Source organism: Oncorhynchus kisutch, linkage group LG11 (assembly GCF_002021735.2).
Source record: "Oncorhynchus kisutch isolate 150728-3 linkage group LG11, Okis_V2, whole genome shotgun sequence".
NCBI lineage: Eukaryota > Metazoa > Chordata > Actinopteri > Salmoniformes > Salmonidae > Oncorhynchus > Oncorhynchus kisutch.
Window position 1 is genome coordinate 69387814 of NC_034184.2, and position 11546 is coordinate 69399359.

Consider the following 11546-nt stretch of genomic DNA (forward strand, 5'->3'; position numbering starts at 1 on the left):
GGACGTGTAGAGAAGTGCACACAACTTTTATTTTGGTACAACCTCATCATTCTACACTGGGCTCTACAAATACCTTGGTTTCACTCTGGATAAACACATGACCTTTGAAGATCCCATTAGATCACTAGCAGATGCTGCAGGTAGAGCCTTGGGGTCAGTTTTAAACCAAATGAAAATATGTGAGGATCTTGGTTACTGTGCTTATTCTCAGCTGTATAAATCCTGTGTGTGTCCAGTGATGGACCATGCTGCTGGAGTTGTGACAATGTTCAAAACAGAGCAATCTGCTGCTTCTTGGTGTGTACAAACTGACTCCAAACCTGGTCATCAGTGGAGATATGGGCTGGTAACCATGTGTGGTTAGACAAAAAGATGACATGGTACGTCTATAGAACAGACTGATAAATATGCCAGAACACAGAATCACAAAAAAAGTGTTTGACTGGGACAATACACATATATATCAGTGGGCTAGAGCATTTTTATAAATGTTGTTGTGAAACTGATTTGCAGTGTACACTGAGTGTACAAAACATTAGGAACACCTTCCTACTATTGCATTACACCCCCTTTTGCCCTCAGAACAGACTCAATTCATCGGGGCACATGGACTCTACAAGGCGTCAAAAGCGTTCCACAGGGATGCTGACATGCTTCCCACAGTTGTGTCAAGTTGGCTGGATGTCCTTTGGGTGGTGAACCATTCTTGATACACATGAGAAACTGTTGAGGGTGAAAACCCCATATCCCCTTCAAAGGCACCTAAATATTTTGTCCTGCCCAGCGGTGAGTATATGCAGGTATACGTCGTATACCCAGTCATTTTTCAGTGAGCATTCCATATAATCACTTCTTAATCCCCACTGATACCTATCAAAGTAGTGTAGTGCAGCTATACGCTCTATCAATTAATAGGGCTGATGGAACAGATCGGAATGCTTAGTTTAACATTTTTATAAACTATAATTTCTCACCTTTTCAGCTCAGTAGCTCATAGTAGCTCATAGGCAGTAGGCCTATGCGTGAATGCTCCAAAATACAATTTGGGAAAAAACTGTAAGCGGTTTCATGGACAGAGATCAAATCAAATTGTATGTGTCACATGCTCTGAATGTAGACCTTACAGTGAAATGCTTACTTACAAGCCCTTTAACCAACAATGTTTTAAGAAGTTTTAAGAAGAATAAGTGTTAAGTAAAAAATGGATAAGTACAAAATAGGATAGAAAGGTGACAAATAATTAAACATCAGCAGTAAAATAACAAGCGAGGCTATATACCGGTACAGAGTCAATGTGCGGGGTCACTGGTTAGTCGAGGTAATTGAGGTAATATGTACATGTAGGTAGAGTTAAAGTGACTATGCACAGATAATAAACAGAGAGTAGCAGCAGCGTAAAAGAAGGGTCTGGGTAGCCCTTTGATTAGCTGTTCAGGAGTCTTATGGCTTGGGGGTAGAAGCTGTTAAGAAGCCTTTTGAAGAATTCTGGTTACGGGACGAGCAGAGGCTTGAATTTTGTTTCAGACAGGGCGTGTTTGAGATTGCTTAGTTTGTTCACAATGCCTGGAGAATAAATGTATTGTTTGTGTAGTGTGGCTAGATGGTATCTGTACTAATAACCATGGTTATTGTATGTATATCATTTGTTAAAAGTTATTTTGTTTTGAGTACAAGGAAAATGTTACTGTGTTTACTAGTGTCTTGTAAGCCTGTGTGGTCTGGAAACCGGTAGGTGTATGACACTTAAATAAATAATATCAATCTTTATCCACAATCAGAAAAAAATAGAGGCTATGCAGCACCTCCTACTGGAGAGTTAGTCTACCTACAGCTACCTACCCCGGCCAAACCCGAAAGACGCTGGGCCAATTGTGCGCCGCCCTATGGGACTCCCAATCACGGCCAGATGTGATGCAGCCTGGATATAGGCCTAGGGTCTCAAGCTTGGGTTGATTTCAAATGAAATATTCAAGTTAATAATTTATATGGTGATTCATGTCTCCATCTCAAGTTAAAGAATAGGACTAAATAAAATCAAACTTTAAAGTGCATTTAAAATTTGATTGAGTCCTATTCATTATCTTAGATTTTTGTTTGAGATGGAGATGTGAATCCAACATATCAATTCATAATTTTAGAAAAACTGGAATTAAAGCAGACTAAAAGTCAGTAGCACAAAAGATACATCTCCTTCAAAGGTTGATATTTGGATGGGTTGACAACCAAACACAAATCAACATCCCCTTTGCAATACAGTAACAAATGATATGTTTGATTCACGTCTCCAACTAAACCAAAAGTTAAAGAATAGGATTAAGCCAGTGGCACAGATTTAACTATCCAAGCATTAGATACAACTGCTTTAAATGTTCAATACCACTTATGTAACACTGTAAATAGCCTAAAGTTGAGGCTATCTTAAAAACTAACAGTATTTATTCAACCTTAAAATGAGTAACACATCCATGGCCACAGGTAACTGTAACTATACAAATATTCTTATGTAGCCTAATCATAGAAAGTGTGCATGTTCAAGATAGCATGCAAAGGTCCCAGGTCTGTGGAGAGATTTACAATTGCTATAATAATCTGTTCAGAATCTTGAACAGCATTAATCACTTGCACTATGTACTTTTAATGGACTCTTAACTGCAATCCAGGTCATTTGGTTGCGCAATTAGATGAAACAGTGATAACACATTAACTCATTGTATAAATACAAAATATCTGACATTGTATTCCCATTTGAACTTTGTTGTGCTTTTAGATGGTTGAAAGCATAGTGATTACACATTGTGAATTCAACAAACTTCTGGCTGTCTTTCTGAGTGGGTGAATAATGGTTGAAATCTCATTGAGCAATGTCTCAACCGATTATAACCCAAATTTCCACATTGAAATGACGGTGTGAGCCCAGTGGGGTGTATTAGGCACCAGAAACATCAACTCAAACAATACATGCAGATATTGTAGCTTCTATGACCTAGAGTAGAAATAATTATTCTTAACAAATAAGACAATAATGTATTTATGTGAGAACTGGGAATGCTTTAGAGGAAAATATCCACAAGCCTCAAGTATTCTTTTTTTAGACAGGTCATCTCTGTTGTCTGGTCAGACAAAACCAGAAAAAGTTGATGTTTCATCCTCAAGCAAACAATTTGAAATGATAAGTGTCTCTAAATATTTGAAGAAGAAAGAATATGCAGTGTGTTCCCAGGGAACATTTCCATGTGGGGCTCATATTGGGTCAATGAAGGGTTGTTCCATGGATCACATGAGGGAAACCCAGCAGTGACCCACAAAGTTATCCTCAGCATCCATATTAGCCTCAATGTTAACCCATTTGGGTACCTGCTAAGATAACCAATTAGAGCCCTTGCCCAGTTGAAACTCATTTAAAACCCAGGTGGGGCCCACCTGGACATGTTGGCTGGGGTTGTTGCTTGAACATCTCAATGTGGTGGACATATGGTGTATTGACGACCAACAAGAGAAGACAAACACACCCAGGTATAAGGGAAGAAGGAATGTCGTTCTGGCTCTGGGGTTCCGAAAGTCCAATTGGAGCATCTCCCCCCACTGTGCAAAGCAATTATAATCAGTCATTAATAATATCCCTAATTTAAGAAATGTATCCCAGAAGAAAAAAAAAGAGAAACCACAAATGATCAATGTTGGATTAGTAATAAAAGTCTCAGTAGCAGTTGTGAGGAAACAACCCTTCCACATCCATAAATGGTAAACTGCCATATAAAGTAGGCTGTGATTGAGTCATTAGTAACTCTAATAAAAATATGTAGCCCAGAAAAGGAGAAAAAGGAGTCAAAGCAATGGCAGATCAGTAACAAGCATCTCAGTAGCAGTTTGAACCAACCCATCCACATCCATAGATGGCAAACTGCCATTAACAAGAGTATGGCAGGTCAAGTGCACTGGTGGTTATTCTACAATGTCTTCCTGCAAGCCCAAACTTCAAACGCTGGCCTGGAACAATGAGAATTCTGACTGGGCTTCCTGTTTCCTCCGGGGCTTGTGAAGTTCACAACACCAACAGCGAATGAAAGCTCCTCAGTGATGAAATCACCAATCCGGGTCAGAATATGATTTTTGTCTCTCTCCCTCGCAGAGAAAAATTGTTCAAACACTGAACAACAAAGTTTCTTGTAAAAACACCACCATCAATTTGATTTCACAAATTTTACAATATCTCTAGGATAGAAATCCCAGGCCTTGGCTACATATAATCCTACAATTTCTCCCAGGTTCTAGTTTCAAAGTTCACAAGCTCTTTAAAACCATGGCCTTAGAAGCATACTGGGTTCTGTGAATGCCTATTATCTTACGTTGGCATATTTTCCCCATTTGGTGTTTAAACTCATTACCACTGTGTACCTTCGGCTGCTAATCCCTAAACAAACCGAGAGGGAAATCCCAAATCCATGTCCCAAAGAACTCCCTCCGTCTGGATTAGATTAGTGAAGAACACCGGCGAATCGAATCAGACTGCAGCAACACAAAGCAGGGATCAAAAGCTTAGTACTGAGACAGAGCCCAATAGGCTACGGCCAGATCTCAAGATTGCTATTGAAAGGTAGAGGAAAAGTGTAGACTGCAAGGGCCCTCCAGGTGAAGAGCTGAGAAGATTTATTTTTCACATTTTCAACGTATTAGGCCACACAACGCACTGCAGGAATGTTAAATAAAAAGACTGTTGTCTGATTCATTGGTGGCCCTGGCCTGCAGCATGTGTACTACAGTGAATAGTTTACCATCTATGTTTGGCATGGTGGTTAAAGAAACGTAAACTCTGTTGCAGCAACAAAGGTTGAGTGAGGAGATTACGTTCAGAGACATCACAGAAGTTGCTCAATGACAGAAGTTGCTCACGTTCCACTTGTGCAGGGCGGTAGGCAGTCAGGCAGCAGACGCGGTGTAGTCTAGAGGAATTTGTCCCACATTTTCTGTCTCTCTTTTTCAGAGGAGCTGCACACAGAGTTTTGATGTGGGGCGTTGCAGTCTACTGACCACAGTCCTGTGGGAAACCACATGAGTCTGGCGTCACTTGGGGCTATAGCAGCTCATCCATATGAAAAGGGAAATAACAGTCACATCAGCACTATTCACTAATGTAAAAACACTATGGTTTGTATGCTTCACAAAAAAAGGTACAAAAACGTCTCCACATGTAAAGACCTGATGATGAATACAAAACAATTGTTGTACTACATTTGCTTCCAGCTCTAAAACATCTCCCGAGACAGTGTACATTACGTCTCCATGCCAGTGGCGCACAACAGAAAAAATATGTTATCGTACACTACAGGCGGACTTTGGAAGTCCACGCATGTTCTTTAGCCCGGTGACATTTACCTATGCTAAAAAGGCTGGTAAAACACGAGGGACTACAATCCAGCCAGTATGACCAGAGGCAGGTTTTGAGGATTACATTCTGAGAGGATTGGAGAATTCAACATGCCATGCTAACACAGCCCAACATATCACAGCTATAAGACAATATCAAATCTGGTACATTCCTGCATCTTTTATATTTATGTTGGTATATTAATATGATTGTATATATAGATTTTCCTTTATACTTTGAAGCGCTCTGGAGTAAGGCAGCAACAAAAACTAAACACATCAATGAAAAGGTATTTCATTTCACACATCTATTTTTGTTGACAAAGGAAACAAATCTTATCAAACACAAAATGTACCTTGTCTACTATTGCTGCTCAAATCTCACAGTCAGAAAACAAACACTGCTGGTAACCAATAACAAATAAGGAAATATGCAGTTGCAAATAAAATAATGAATATTAGAAAATGCCATATTTTTTTTTTTTACGATAATACAAAATCAATGAGTTGTCACAGTTCAGAACTGAAAATCTTGCCCCCTTGCGTTTTGTTGTAGATCTTGTCGATTGGCATTGAATTACCCTGTCAGTCATCTGTAGCTAGAGCTTCTTCAGCTGTTCCTCCAGCCTCTTCACCACAGCCTCCTTCTCAACCAGCCTGAGGAGAGCAGGAGACCACACCTATGTTTAAATATTATTTGAAATAATTTCAAATTATTGATATGTGCTTGACTGAGCTTGCTTGACTAAATTTGACCAAGAGAATGGCCTCAAAACAGGGCGGCAGGGTAGCCTAGTGGTTAGAGTGTTGGACTAGTAACTGGAAGGTTGCAAGTTCAAACCCCCGAGCTGACAAGGTACAAATCTGTCGTTCTGCCCCTGAACAGGCAGTTAACCCACTGTTCCTAGGCTGTCATTGAAAATAAGAATTTGTTCTTAACTGACTTGCCTAGTTAAAATAAACCACCACTGCTGGTGGTAAAACAATGGAGGCCTAAACAAGCATCTCAGTAGCTGTTTGACCTTACACGCATAATTAGTATTTCAACAAAAATAAAAAATAAATCACAATATTGTAAAAGAGGCATAGAGTATTTTAAAATGGCATAAGAATGGCACTACTAGCTACTACATAAATCTGAGAACAGAAATATTCCAGTTACCTTGCCCTGCATGTTTTGTATGGATTTCTCAAAGGTATTGGGTGCTGCCCTCTGGTGGTTACAGAGAATGGTCACAGCTCTGTTGGCTCGGTTATAGCACAGCAGACTCATATCAGCTGAGGAGGAAAACAACAGGCACATCTTTCATTGGTGTACTCTCTTTACTATAAATCTGCATGTTTCAGAGATTCATGTAGTCATGACACGGAGAACATTTGAGTAAAAAATAACGCAAAGTAAGACCAACGAGGGTCAGGTATTTCACAGAGAAGAGCTGAGAATTCTTGTCAACTATTGTAAACTAGATCTTCAAAAACCTGCACTGAGTGTATTGATGTTGGAATAGAAAGTGGACTAACCAGTGGTGAGCTTGTTGAGCCACTCTTGCAGAGTGGTGGAGGCGTTGAAGGTTCTGTTAGCCCCGGCATGGACTGGTACAAGTTTGTTCAAGTAGGTGGTCTAAGAACAAACAACAACCACATTTAACCATATCTGCTGAGGTAGATAAGGATACTAAATGAACCACATAGCTAGTCGTTCTTTGGTTACACTCATTTCCCAGCATTTGCTAAGCATGACCTAAACATGAAAGAACCAGGTACACTGAGTCTTCAACTTATGTTTATTCTATCAAACACGTCATCGTCAGACTCCTTGTTTTCCGTGAACAGCTTCAGGTTCTTGAAATCATGTGTACAAATAATATGTCTGTGAACATTAAATGGATGTTTAAGCCCTGCTTAACAATACATTATACAGGGGAATGGATATAGAACAGTTGCTAGACAGTGCTGCTCACCCTGCCCTCCACAGGCATAGTAGCATCATGGAGTCATCATAGTAGCAGATGGAGTCTTCGCCCAGGAAGTTCAACTCCACCATGAACTCCTGGCCTCAATCCTGCTGGTGCAGGGTGATGTGTCCCACTCTCAGAGAGCAGCAGCGCACAGCGTTGGCCATCTCATTCTCCTCCTTCTCATTCCCCACTTGCAGGGCCAGCTACATGCACAGAAAGACACACACACGTTAGTGAGGGAGATATGACTGTTCTCCATGATGTGTTTAAACTGAACAGGCTTGCACTTTGTTAACCACACTGAGGATAGTTGTGAGGTCTGTACCTTGACTATAAAGTAGAGTGCCACTCCTCTCTGTCTGGTCTTCATCTCCCGGTGCTTCCAGTCCTCGGTACAGCCTCCTGATGGTTGTCACCTTCGGCTTGCGTTTACAAGCCACCTCGTACTTCTGCCAGTCGTTCTCTCCCTGAGCACAGAGAGAAAGACTTCTGAGTTTATGGCTTAAAATAATGAACTAGAAATATAATAGAATTTGAAATGTATGATTTTTACTGGGTTCAGTCTTCAGGCTCTTCTCAAAAGCTTGGGTTTCTAAGCCTTCAAATATAATTTAATTCATAAATATCTGGGTTTATCAATATCCAAATATGATTATTTTCTTTCACAAAAGTTTGAGTTTCCATACCTTAAAATATTGTTCATTTTTGTACACAATAAAACACCACTGATATGTTTAATTATTCAGGAAAGTGGGGAGAAAGGCTTTGTACCTTAAGTCTGGAGCTGGGTTTGAACATGATGTATTTGAATTTTCCCTGGACGTTCTCCACCGAGGAGGCCAGCCAGGTCACTGTGTCGTCATGCTGCACCTTCCTCCCATTGTCATCCATAGGGGCCACTGCTATCTTAGCGCCTATGGAAAAGCAAACTGTGTTTGTTCTGTATGCTCTACTGCTCACTTGCTGCAGTTGATGGTGAAGTCCTCCGGCTAGATGCTCACTTTCAGCTTGTCCATCTTGGGATGTTCTCCCCTCCCGCGGAAAAGCTCTGTGGGCTCCACCCGGAAGTTACCAATCTTCTCCCTGTGGGCTCCACCCGGAAGTTACCAATCTTCTCCCTGTGGCCATCCAGCACACAGAAGCCGCACCCCTCCATTAATGATTCTATATATTTTTCCCCTTAGACATGAAAAAATGAAGGTTTCCACAAGGGTTGCAATGTTATTGCTCTCCCTAAGAATATATTTAAAGTCTTACTATTTAGTTTGGGGACTATGTAATCAGTTACCTATTTGTTCTTTTGTCATGGCTTTCTTCTCCTCCGACTTCTCCAGAAATGATTTCTTGATGTGCGTGAAATCAAACTGACAGCTTCTTCATCTGCTCCCTCTCCTCTGCTGTCATTTCCTGTTTAATCAGTCTCAGGCTGTTTTTTAAATTTAACTCAGTGATTACTAACCTCTCTCTAGTCTGTAAATAAGTTATCTTGGAAGGCACTCTTTGTTGTGTACTCATGGTCCAGAATCTTGGCGTAAAACTAGGCTTACCCCACATTTTTAGGTAATGGTTCGTATTCTGGTGGGAAGAGTGGACCTTTGTGCTTCAACGTTGTTAATTTCTTCCCATTGTTGAAATGACCTGCTTCCCACCGGACAATAAGCATATCACAATTTGGTTACAGCACAGAAAGCCATAAAATGTTTACGCAGGTTTAAATCCAACTCAAGAGATAGACACAATAAAGACAAATACAACACATCTCTAGATGCCAGGCCAGATCTAGCTAATGTAGCTAGCTAGCTAATGTTACCCCTTTTCATTGACAATGTGTGGCTAGTTAGCTAGCAAGAATCTTTCTTCTAGTTAACTAACTAGCTAGAAGAAAATGATTCACATTTTTGGTATTTCCCTTTTTCACATCAGTTTCTTGTTTTATTGTTATCTGTATTATACCATATTAGAGTTGCTTTTGGAACTACAGAGAAAATTAAATAAAAGAGACTTTTGGAATGACTTTACTGAACAATACTGAACAATTTCAAAGATTTTATTGAGCTATAGTTGATATAAGGAAATCAGTCAATTGAAATAAATTCATTAGGACATAATCTATGGATTTCACATGACTGGGAATACAGATATGCATCTGTTGGTCACAGATACCTTTAAAAAAAGGTGGTGGTGTAGATCATAAAACCAGTCAGTATGGCCACCATTTGCCTCATGCAGCATGACATCTCCTTCACATAGAGTTGATCAGACTGTTGATTGTGGCCTGTGGAATGTTGTCCCACTCCTCTTTAATGGCTGTACGAAGTTTCTGGATATTGTCAGGAACTGGAACACGCTGTCGTACACGTCGATCCAGAGCATCCCAAACATGCTCAATGGGTGACATGTTTGGTGAGTATGCAGGCCATAAAAGAACTGGGACATTTTCAGCTTTGTTTAAGAACATTTTATTCTCTGGAAACAGCTCTGGTGGACATTCCTGCAGTCAGCATGTCAATTGCACATACCCTCAAAACATCTGTGGCATTGTGTTGTGTAATAAAACAGCACATTTTAGAGTGGCCTTTTGTCCCCAGCACAAGGTGCACCTGTGTAATAATCATGCGGTTTAATCAGCCTCTTTATTAACCAGACCTGTCAAGTGGATGGATTACCTTGGCAAAGGATTAACGCTCCCTAAAAGGAATGTAAAACAATTGTGCACAACATTTGTGATATATATGCTTTTTGTGCATATGTAAAATTTCTGGGATCTTTGATTTCAGCTCATGAAACATGGGATCAAAACTTTACATGTTGCATTTATATTTTTATTCAGTGTATTTAGTGGACAGCAACAGATGTTTTTAAAAAGAGTTCCACCTCTATACCTCTGGGCACAAGCACTGTTCATGACACAAACTGATCACACCCCTCTTGTTGGTAGAGAGACATTCTTGCAGGTTTAAAGCATATTTCCTGCAATTCTATTAATTTTGCCATGTCTAATGCATATTCATGTGATTTAAATGGCTCAAACACTACAATAAAATCTATGGGCTAAAAAGCTTTAGCTGACAGTGGATCTGGACATTTCTGACAATCAACAAATAGCTCTAAGGTATGCAATGACTTACATGATAAGAGAAAAACTGTTGATGCACTGACCAATTTCAAAATTGCTCTAATATTACAACATTCAAGAGTGAGTTTGAAAGCCGGACTGAGATCCTTAAAATAAATGCGCACCCTCTAGGGGGCACGCCCCACAGTTTGGGAACCACTGCACTTGAGAATAGCAACAACCATACACAGAGTATGAAGAATTTTTACTGTGGAACTTGAAAATTAATGTTGTTCACCTATTAGTTTACAAACTTATTTTTGGTTAAAAAAAGTATCCTTTTCTGTCCCGTGGTGTCCCTTTTTGCTACTTTTAGATTTGCGCTACATTGACATAGCAATGGGTGAGAAATGACATAAGGGAAGCAACACATCACCAATCACAAAATATTCAAGCTAAAACATTTCCTGTATCACTTTTCTCCCATCAGATTCCTTTTCCTTGGCAGAAATATTGTTGTTTAAGTCAATGTCATTGCAAATAAAGAACACCTCATCACCAACATACTGAATCTTACTCTCTGTTTACATTGAAGTTAGACTTTACTTTTGGTGTGAATAATTTCAGCATTAGAAGAAAAATGTACTCCTTCCAGAAGGTGGTGATGCATCCTGCGAGAGAAAGACAGAGAAACCCCATTAATAAACACCTACTATTTTCTGATAATACAGGGATATGCAATAATTGGGCCTGTGTATATCATGCTATAGTCTTTGATCATACCATGTCTACACCGTTGGTCTCCACATCTGCATGGCCACTCCCCAAGAGAGATTTTAAACTCCCCGAATTGATAAAGGATAGACAGAATAAGTCACACGCTCACAAATGAAGTATAAAAGGTGACCACTGACTTACATAATGAAACAGAGCACATTGGAAAATTGTACTACACCCTTCATTGTGAATGAAGACATGTAAATTGGAGATTGTAATTAAAGCTGCTTTCACATAAACCTTGTATGTTAATGTATCTGAAGAGACTGATCTGTCCATGCTCATCTGAAAAGACTGATCTGTCCATGCTCATCTGAAGAGACTGATCTGTCCATGCTCATCTGAAGAGACTGATCTGTCCATGCTCATCTGAAGAGACTGATCTGTCCATG

General features: G+C 39.9%; 1 pseudogene; it reads right to left on the reverse strand.

The window, feature by feature from the left end:
- Window positions 1-6012: 6012 nt before the first annotated feature.
- On the reverse strand, window positions 6013-8985 carry LOC109899019 (DNA topoisomerase 1-like; annotated as a pseudogene).
- Between the last annotated feature and the right edge of the window lie 2561 nt (window positions 8986-11546).